This window comes from Quercus robur, chromosome 1, assembly GCF_932294415.1.
Source record: "Quercus robur chromosome 1, dhQueRobu3.1, whole genome shotgun sequence".
Classification (NCBI taxonomy): Eukaryota; Viridiplantae; Streptophyta; class Magnoliopsida; order Fagales; family Fagaceae; genus Quercus; species Quercus robur.
This window is the reverse complement of record NC_065534.1, coordinates 53,661,369-53,672,748: the sequence shown is the minus strand read 5'-3', so window position 1 is coordinate 53,672,748 and position 11,380 is coordinate 53,661,369.

Here is an 11,380-nt window from a genome sequence, read left to right as displayed (position 1 = left end):
GTGAAATTTAGGGATATGGTGTTTTGATGCAAGAATGAAGATAAAAAGAATGATACAATGATGTTCAGATGCAAGAATGACAAAAAAGGGTGTTAGAATCATAAATGGAGTTCAAACGGTTGAAAGAGGAGTGAAAATAGGCAAAGTAGGGCTTCTGCCAAGCGGCTCACGTACATGGGTCAAAACCCATGCACGTAAACAAGACCCCGCATACGCAGATCCATTCCCATGCACGCAAAGCCTCAAGAACATACCTGCGTATGTAAGAATAGAGCTGCATACGTAGGCCCAAGCCCATACACACAAGAACACAGACAAAAGTAGTTCTTTGACATTTTTAAAGATGCATCATCCAAAATCAATACTAGACATGTTCCTACCCCTCCTAAGGTGTCAGGTTTTCATCTAAACCCATCCCACAGCAAAACCCAAGCATTTACATAGCCAAAAACACATTTAGATCTAAGATCAGAGAGAAACTTGAAAATGAGAAAAAAAAAATGAAAAAACTTACGGATTCACCAATGGGAATATGGTTCTCTGGCCGGTATGTTAATGGTGGAGGTCCTACCAACCTCGTGGCTCCGCTCCAGGGGGTGAGATGGAAGGCATCGAATGATATAGGAAGATTTCTTGGCCTTAGGTGCCATTGGAGAAAATGATGAGAGAATGAGAGAAAATGAGAAAATGAGAGGATTTAAGAGGATGAGAGAATCAAGAAGTGAGGAAAAGAAAGAGGGGAGGGTGGTTTTTGTAGAGAGAGGAGTTATGAAGAATGTGAAGAGGTGAGGGGGTTAAAGAGAATGAAAAAAAAAAAAAAAAAATGGTTGGTAACCGTTGGGAAAAATGAAGAGGCAGGAACACAATTGATGGCTAAACTACGTATAGCTTAGACCTCACCACTAAACTACGTGTAGTTTAGTCATGAATAGTAAAAAAATTTTAAAATAAAAATAAAAATCTTTCATTAGAAAAAATAGGAACATCTCAAGATCACCCCAATTTAACACAAATTTATCAAAGGACTCCCTAGTGAGCGGTAAAGGAAGTAGAAGACTCTTCCCTCGTTTAAGCACATCAAGAACCATCCCCACTGGTTCAAGCACATCAAGAGCCATCCCCACTAGTTCAAGCATATCAAGGACCTTCCCCAACGGATCAAACATATCAAGAACATCATCCTCAATAAGGAAGCAAAAGATTCTTCCTCAATATTTCAAGCATCTCAAGCAATACCCCCAGTAAAGGAAGCAGAAGATTCTTCCTTAAAAGGATCAAACCTATCAAATATCATCCCCATGAAGGAAGTAGAAGACTCTTCCTCAAGAGTTCAGGCATATCGAGCATCATCCCCATGGAGGAGGCAGAAGATTCTTCCCCGATGGACCCAAGCACATTAAAGCAAATCCTTAGTGAGGAAGCAAAAGATTCTTCCCCAAAATATCCCCAGTAAGGAAGTAGAGGATTCTTCCCCATTGAGTCCCATACAAAAAATATATATATATATATATATATATATATCAACGAGGGAGTAGAAAATTCTTCATCAAATTACTCAATGAACCATATAGGAAGCAGAAGATTCTTCCCTAGTGGATTACACATCTACACTACACCTTAGTGAGTCCATCCATGTTACTCCTCAGCAAGTTTCTCATATCTAAACAAGTTGTGAAAAGCAGAAGATTCCTCCCCATCTACTCCTTAGCGAGTTCTTCACCATCCCTAGTGGATCCTACTCGCACACATATCCTCCGAGAATTGAACATGCAGGCATGGTAGAAAAAGATAGAGATAGTGATAGAGAAAGAGGCCAAGGCCAACCAGAGGCAAGAGCCTCACCTGAAAGGGTAGAGAAAGAAGTGAAGAAGATAAGAGGAACAATTCACCCAGAGAAGTTTCAGACAAGAGCCCCGGATGGACACCGTAGAGACTATATCCTTTTGTTATGTGATGGGTAAGCTTGAAAGAGCACGTTTGTTTATTTTCTTTTTTCCTTTTTAGTGACTCTAGGATAGTGAGTCACTCGTCATTTGCTTGCAAATAGCAAAATAGGTTCTAAGGCAATGAATATGTCGCTGCTCATTTCCCAAGCAACCAAGGTCCAAGGTGGGACTTCGAACATACAAATCCCACGCAGCTCTTCGGAGTTGCACCCTGCCCCATGTATGTGTGATGTGTGTCGTGTGCATAGGTTGGGCCCGGGCTATACATCGAAACAAAATTTTTTGTCTCTTAGTCTTTTGATTCCATTAGCTCACGAATCAAAAGAGGGCATCTGTAGACATCACATTTTGTACCCCTTACAACTCGAGCCCCTATTCCCCAATGATGCTCGAACCCTAAGGCCTAAGGCCAGTTTAGAGCCAAATCAGATATTAAATTGACTTGAAAAGCGTTAAAATGGAAAATATAACCTTTTAAACGAGCAAAAATCTATTTTTGAAAAATTAAATGATCAAAGTGACCCGCGGCTTGCATACGTGAGTCACGGCCCGCGTATGCGAGCTAAAGCATGCGTACGCAGGCACATTCCTGCATACACGTAGCTAGGGTTTCAGAAGCATAAGAAAGGCAAGTTTTCTACAATAATTTCTAAGGTTTGGAATGAATCCCACATCATCTGGGAGCCATTCCAAACCCCATTTTTTCAACTATAAAAAGCCATACATGGTACATTTTCAAAACACAAAAAAACCCACGAGAAAAACTTAAGATTCACTATAAAATAGTGAATCAAAAGGAAGTTTTCACAAAACACCCTCAAGTCATTTTTTATTTGATTGGGACCTTTTTCTGGCACCAATCCTTTGAGTTTAAGATTGCTAATCACTATTTTATTGAATTGTGATAGATTTGACTAAGGGAAACGGTCAAAAATCAAGCCTAGGAGCTTTTGCTTTAAGGTATTCTTTATAGCTTTTCTTTTTATTTTCTGTCTTTCTTCTCTTGTTTTTATCTCATTTTTGGTTTGGTTTATATTCATACATGTTTACTTAGTTTAGCCCTTTAGTTCCTTTCTTTTTTTATGTACGTAGGTTGTTAGTTTGTTGTTTTAAAATTCTGTCCTGTTTTTGCATTTTTAGGTTTTTTGGGTAAGGATCTGCGTACATATGAGCTTGCCTGCTACGTAGACTGAATTCATGTGTATGCAAACTTGTTCTAGCGTGCATGATGCCATTACCCAGAAACCCTAAATCCTTGTTTGTTTTTTTTCTACTTTCACATGTTTGTTCTGTGTAGCCTCTTTTTCATATGTTTTAAGCCCCATAATTGCTCATCCGCCTTTTAACATTGTTAGGACATATGTGAATCATGTTGGGAACATATGTCAATACTTTATGTAATTGGCTAATCCTTTGACAAAACGCATTTTACTTATAATTGGGTAAATCTAGGATGTGTTTAATACTTCAAGGAACAAGGTTTCAAGATTAAGTGTTAAAGCCATGCAAGTTTGTCCAAGAAACAAGTGAAGAAATGTTGGATATTAAAGCCCGACAGTAAGCTCGATAGCTAGTATCTATCGAGGTTTAAAAGCTGCTGAGGCCCGATACTCTACAGCTAGCTTGATAGATAAGTTATCTATCAAGGTTTATGAAAAACAGATTAACAGCTCTGATTTTCATCCAATTCATGTGTATATGTTTGGGCTTTTTTTTCTCACAACCCTAAACATATATAAGGATTATTTTAAGGCCCGTTAAAGGTTGCGTAGGTGTGTAACAAAGTTTTATTCATGCAAATTGTGACCGGAGACAGAATTTGCCCTATTTCATCTTTCTCTTAAAGAAGCTGCTGTGTTTGTACACCGTAGGGTTTTGTGACCAAAGAGCTTCTTGATCTTCATTGTGTGATGAACTGAAGATCTTTTCAACCAACATCTTTCTCAAGTTGGTGAGTAAGCCACGTATTGGGATCCGTGCATCCATTGGTTAGTCACGTACTGGGAGCTGTGCATTGAAAAAGAGAGATTGTCACTACAGAACAAGTCCAATTAGGTATTGGGGTAAGGGTTCAACTATAGGTTGGTATAAGGTACTATGATTCCTTTACTTATGACCGTTTGTTTTGATAATAGTGGATTCTCAGGAGTGGTGACCTTAAAATCATCCGATGAAGTTTTTTCTATGTAGGTTTTCCCCATTCGTAAACAAATCACTGTGTTAATTTCATTTCCACTGCATTTAGTTAATTGGTGATTTATTTGTACTACCACGTGTTTTGCATGTTAATTGGATTAATTAATTAACTTAGCTAATTAATTTGTTAATTCATCACAATGGATCAATACATTCTTAGCCTATAGAGTGGTATCAGAGTAGGCACACTCTGATTAGGTGTTAATCTTTGCTATGTGATCCATTGGCCTTTATTTGTCATGGATAGAAGATAGTTTCTTATTATACCTCCTTTATTTGATGGCACTAACTATGCATACTGGAAAGTATGCATGAGAGCTTTCTTGCAGTCATTAGATGAAAAAGTGTGGCAAGCTGTGGAGATGGGTTGGACCAAGCCTACGAAAGCGCCGGCTAACTGGGATGATGCTAAGATCAAGGTGATGAACTTCAACAGCAGGGCATTGAATGCTCTATTCAGTGCAGTCACGAATGAGGAATTTAAGAGGATATCCTCTACTGAAACTGCTAAGGAAGCGTGGACCATTCTCCAAACAACCTATGAAGGAACCAAGGCTGTCAAGGATTCAAAACTTCAGAGGCTTACTACGAGCTTTGAAGAGATTAAGATGGAGGAGGATGAGTCATTCGATGAGTTCTATGCCAAGCTCAAGGACATAGTGAACTCAGCTTTTAATCTTGGGGAAACCATTCCTAAACCCAAGATTGTGAGAAAGGTGCTCAGATCTCTACCCGAGAGATTTCATGCCAAGATCACTACGATTGAGGAATCAAAGGATATTGACAAAATTCCTTTGACAGAGTTGGTTGGCAATCTACAGACCTATGAGTTGGGTTTAACAAGGATCGAGAAATCAAGTAAGAGCAAGAGCATGGCATTGAAGGCCAAGAGCTATGACACTAATGAGTCTTCAAACGATGATGATTCTAAAATGAAATCCTATATCACAAGGTAATTCAAGAAGTTTATGAAGAATGCCAACGCGAAAGGATTTGACAAGGACCGAAAGTAGTCCAATTCTTTGAAGTTCAAGAGCCAAGACAAAGGGAAGAAGGATGTTAGGGATGTTGGTCAGTACACTGTTCCCTTAGGACCAAAGTACTTTAGGTGTTAGGGCTTCAGTCACATGAAACAAGAGTGCCCTACGTATCTCAAGACTATTGGGAAAAGCAAGGCATTTGTTGCTACGTTGAGTGACACTGAACTTAAGGATGATTCTGATAATGAGGATGATAAAATCCTATTGAAGGGATTGTTGAAGATATGGATGAAGAAGAGGAATTGGTGGAGTTTAAGTTTGAAAAGATGGATGAGCAAGATGACATCCACATAGCCTATGCAAAGTTATACAAGGTCTCAGAAAAGCATGAGAAGTTGTATAGGTTGGCCACCAAGAAACTTAGTGAAGTGAAACTTGAATGAGAAGAAATTTCCACAAATTTTGATGAAGCAAATCAGACCATTGGAACACTAAGATTTGAAAATAATTTCTTGGCTGAAAAGACCAAGAAGCTTGAGGAAGAACTATTCCAAGTCAGAGCCCAGTTGGAAAGGACTTTAAGTGCAAAGCTCGATAAAATGCTCAGTCTTCAAAAATCTACTTTCAATCGAACTGGTTTAAGGTATGATTTCTTTTCTCCTAGTATTGCTACTTCTAGTACTACTGCTTTTGTTCCTCCTACTAATAATGTTGAAACTGAGAACAATAATGTTAAAAATGAATTAGCTAGTGAGAATGTAGATAAGGGTAAATCTATCTTAGGAGCACCCCTTAAGCTTGATAAGAAAGAGATGAAGAACCCTAGGGCTAAGAAGGGAAATACTCAAAAGCCCAAACAGAAAAAGTAGCATTTCTGTCATAACTGTGGAGCAGCTGGACATACTCAACCTAATTGCTATAAGTGGTTAGTCACTCAACAGAGCAACAGTATGATCGCGTCGGGAAACCAGAATCAGTTTCCATCCTCCTTTACTCCTCTTGGAGATCTTCTCAAACCCCTCATGTTCATTTCGAACTTAAACGGATTCAATTCTTCCCCCTCACTGCCAGATCAATGATTTGCTAAACGAAAAGGTTCTTCCAAGGTATGGAAGGAAAAAGGCTCCAAGTGATTCTGTCACTCTTTCTTTCTCTCCCCTTATTGTTTTTGTTTTTGCATTACTTGTGTGTTTTTCTTTTGTGTTTTGAGTCAGTCTAGTTTTATGCATTGCTTTGCTTAACATGTTTTTGTTTGTTTACTTATCAGTTTTGCTTTATTTTGTTTTTCATATAAATTAAAAAAAAAATTGAAAAATAAAAAAAAAAATACAAAAACAATGTGTGTTCGTGTACATTGGTACTTGTGTACCTTGGATGGCCATTGAAACAAAATTTTCTAAACTTTGTATCTTTTGTAGCTTAGATAAGCATCTCTACGCACAACTAAGCAAGTGAGCTTTGTGGCTCGTGTTTGTAATGAGTAAGATTAAGTAATCTTTTGTACTTAACACTCATATCACTTTTTTTGATGGGAAGGACTAGAAAATCCTAAGAGAAAGGCATAAATAACCATCTCACCACTGTTGCCAACCAATCATAAAATGACATTTGTATACTTCGGCATAGCAAAATTGGAATGTCAAATACTTAATATTATTGGGTATTTCTTATCTATCTCTTATATGCCCATGCATGGTTTGCTTAAAAGAAAAATATGCAAAGAAAAATAAAAAGCAAAAAGAATCAAATGCTTTATATATGATTGCAAGCATGTATTCTAGGAGATGAGGGAGTTATAGGATATACCTTGAAGGTGATAGTCCCCATCAAATAGTTATGATTGTGTGTGAGTTAAAGTGATTTTCTCATATCTCAATTCGTCATAACATGAAAACACTTATGCAATCTTGCGATGTTTTTCACACACAACACGCAAAATTCTTTGCTACTTTTGATACATGTACAGGTACAATGTGATTTGGCCATCACAAGGAATACATGTGTTAATGTAGGCTCACTAAACTGTCTTAATTTGTTTTTGAAATGTAAAATTGGTTAGACTTGTTTATTATGTGTGTGTGTTTTGGATCTATGTGCTTGACATTTTTCTTGTTGAGAGATGTTTTTGAGAGCTTAAAATATTGTTTGGATCTTTGGTTATATAGCATGCTTGATTGCATTCATATTTGTGTTTTTCTCTTCTTGAAAAATTGTTTTTAAGCAATCTCGATAGCTATTTCACGCTCTTTAATTCTTGATAGCTCTTGATCCATCGAGAATTATGAACTTTTATTTAAAGGGTCAGCATGATTTCAGCTTCACTTTTCTCGATCTCTCTCGATCCTTTCAGTCTCTTCACCTCCTAAAACCTCTCTCTCTCTCTCACTCCAAACCTCCAACCCACATGTTCTTTGGCCTTTGTGTGCTTTCTCTGCTTCTGGTATGTCTCTTTTACCCTCATTCATCATGCATTACACGTTTTTTACCTAACTTTTTGGGGTTTTGTTGAAAATTTGGGCTTTTTCAAAATTGTTGAGTTTTTCACAAAATTTTTGGTTTGGTTTTTGTGAAAATGTTTTAAAATCATCATGCATTGCATCTCATTTGCATTATAACAATGTTTCATGCATTTTAGATGTGTGTTTATTTCGTTGCAATGATTGTGTGTTGTTAGGTTTGGATTGGACTAAGCCCACGACGTATTTTAGTTTGCATGTCACATGTTCATGCATTTTCATGCATACTTACCTTCAAGTTTTTATATTCTTATGTATATTGTCTTGTTGGTGTTTTTCTTGTTGTCTCCCTCTCTCCCTTTCTCTCTTTCTTGCGTTAGTCTGCACTATGGCACCCAAACGCAAATCTACTCTGTCCCAGAACCCTTTTCATTCTTAGGCATCTACTTCTTCTTTTGACCCTACTCCTTCTCACATATGGTTTTGTGATGATAAAGCCAGAAAGGACTTTTCGGAGAACTTTTGCAGACAAGGCATTCATTATGAATGCCAAGTCATCCTATCGGATTTTTTCGATACTGACCTTCCCACTATCATCTACAGTTGGGGTTGGGAGTCACTATGTGGCACCTCAGTCTCTTGTCCCCCTGTGATCATACAAGAGTTTTACTCCAATATGCACGGAATCGATACTTTTGTACCTCATTTCTTCTCTCGCGTTCGAGGTACGTGCATCTAGTTACTCTGGAAATTGTCTCTGAGGTACTACACTTTCCTAGGGTAGCACATCCTGACTACCCTAGCTGCGATCATCTGAGAACTGTGTCCAAAAACGAACTCTCGTCTCTCTTTGTGAGACACCTTTTTCTTGGGGTGACCATCAAAACACCCCTTTCTTAGCCTTTGCAAAAGATCCGAGATTCCTTAACATGGTGATGATATTCATTCTTCATCCTTTGTCTCACTATAACAATATTATAGAGCCCGTGCTCGATTTTTGCTATCCCTCTTAGAGGATATCTCTGTTGACTTCCCTTCTCACTTCATTCTATCACTTATAGATGTTTTTAGGGATACGACAACTCGTGATAAGCTCATTTTTCTTTCAACTATCACGCGGCTTCTTCGCCACTTTTCTGTCTCTTTTCCTGAGTCTCCTCATTTTCTGATGATGTGTGCCATAGATGCAGCTACCGTTCGATGGAGCGAGGCACAACTTAGACTGAGGCAGCCCTAGATAGAGACGGCAACTCCTCCTGCTTCCACCACTCTATCCACCTCTGCTCCTTCGTCTTCTGCGGGTGGAGTGACACTTGAGGCCATCATGGCACAACTTGTGCACATGGATGCTCACCTTGACATACTCAGTGATGAGTTATGTTAGGTGAACACCCGTGTTGATCGTATCGCACGACGACAGGCTATCATGGGTGGTTTTACTGTTGCTTCTTCTCCATCTCCACTGGCGTCCGAGGATGAGAGTGACGATGGCTTCGGCAGTGATGATGCTGATAAGGATGATGATGCTAGCTCGCCTAGTGATGATGAGATGTCTACTTGATGTACTTGCCCTTTGTCACTCGTGACAAAAAGGGGAAGTATTTTTGAGATAAGAGTAGTCATACTTATAGGGGGAGGGTTAGTATAGGAGATTTTATAGGGGGAGTGTATATGAGGGATGTAGTAATGATTTTTTGTATCTTTTGTTTTCTTTCTATTTTAGATACATTATCTTTTGTACATCGGTCTTTTGACCACTTTGGTGATAGCAAACATTGTACTTATCTCTGATATATATATTTGATGATGTTGTTATCACATTTCAACTATCTCTTTATGTGTTGTTTCTTTTCTCTCTTTATACACATATTTCTTATTTACTATATGCAATCTATTATTTCTGTTTCACACTAAGATGTCGTGATGAGTTTTGTTTAAAGTGTTTCAGAAATACATGTTGTCAAAGTCTTCTTGCCATGAACTCTCTTCTTACAAAGTTTTTCCTGAGTTTGTTTTAGGATAGATTTTATTGTATTCAACAAGTGAGTATGAGTTGAGTGATTTATGACTTCTCTCATATGTTCATTTGTTTGTTGTGATTTTGTCACGGATTGCCAAAGGGGGAGATTGTTAGTATATATGTGAATCATGTTAGGAACATATGTCAATATTTTATGTAATTAGCTAATCCTTTGACAAAACGCACTTTACTTGTAATTGGGTAGATCTAAGATGTGTTTAATACTTTAAGAAATAAGGTTTCAAGATTAAGTATTAAAGTCATGCAAGTCTGTCCAAGAAACAAGTAAAGAAGTGTTGGATTTAAAACTCGATAGCCGGTATCTATCAAGGTTTAAAAGCTGCTAAGGCCTGATACTTGACAGCTGGCTCAATAGATAAGCTATCTATCGAGGTTTATGAAAAACAGATTTTCAACTCTAATTTTCATCCAATCCTTGTGCATATGTTTTCTTTTCTCACAACCTTAAATATATATAAGGATTATTTTAAGGTCCGTCAAAGGTTGCGCGGGTGTGTAACAAAGTTTTGTTCATGCAAATTGTGACTAGAGACAGAATTTGCCCTACTTCATCTTTCTCTTGAAGAAGCTGTTATGTTTGTACGCCGTAGGGTTTTGTGACCAAGGAGATTCTTAATCTTTATCGTGTGATGAACTGAAAAACTTTTCAGCCAATATCTTTCTCAAGTTGGTGAGTAAGCCGCGTACTGGGATTTGCACATCTATTGGTTAGTCACGTATTAGGAACCGTGCATTGAAAATGAGAGATTGTCACTACAAAACAAGTCCAAATAGGTATTAGGGTAAGGGTTCAACTGTAGGTTGGTATAAGGTACTGGGATTACTTTACTTGTAACCACTTGTTTTGATAATAGTAGATTATCGGGAGTGGTGACCTTAAAATCACCCGGTGGGGTTTTTGCCATGTAGGTTTTCCTCATTCGTAAACAAATCACCGTGTCAATTTAATTTCCGTTGCATTTAGTTAATTGGTGATTTGTTTGTGCTACCACGCGTTTTGCATGTTAATTGAATTAATTAATTAACTTGGCTAATTAATTTATTAATTCATCACAAGGAGTCAATACATTCTTGGCCTATCAAACATGTTTGTTTGTTGTCACATGTTTAGATTAGGGTTTTCTTAGTTTTAGTGCCATTCATTCACATGCTCATGCATTGATGCCATAGATGCTATGTTGCTGAGAGGTAAGCAAAATGTAAGTCATACATTAGCAATGTCCATGCATTTGTGTTAGGGTTTTACTTTGATGATATGATGGAACATGCTTAGATGTCTGATTATGGTTTGTAATACATTAATGTCTTGTTGCCATGTTTAAGTTGCTGCCTTGTTTTAGATGTATGATAGGGTTTTCATATGTTAGATGAATGCTAGGGTTTCGTTTGTGTTTGGCTCTCTTTTGTTTAAGGGTAGATAGGTATATGTTTTGGGATGAATGATTTCATGATGGTATGGTTAGATGTATGCTAGTGTGTGTGTGAGTATAGATACAAGTGTTGAACATGTTTTTAATAAGGTTAGGACATAAGACACAATGATGGGAGGTCAACCTTAGAGTTGGGCGATCTTAGGTGCCTAACACCTTCCCATGAGCATTCCTAAACTCCGAACTTATACTCTAGTAGTAAGACCAAAGGTCCTTCCTCGAAAGGACACTATATTCATGGTTTCTAGACCATATAACTAGGAAGCAACTCCGGCACTCCTTTTCCCTTGCTCCCATAATGGGTAGTGAAGCAGCAATGGGTATGGTTCTC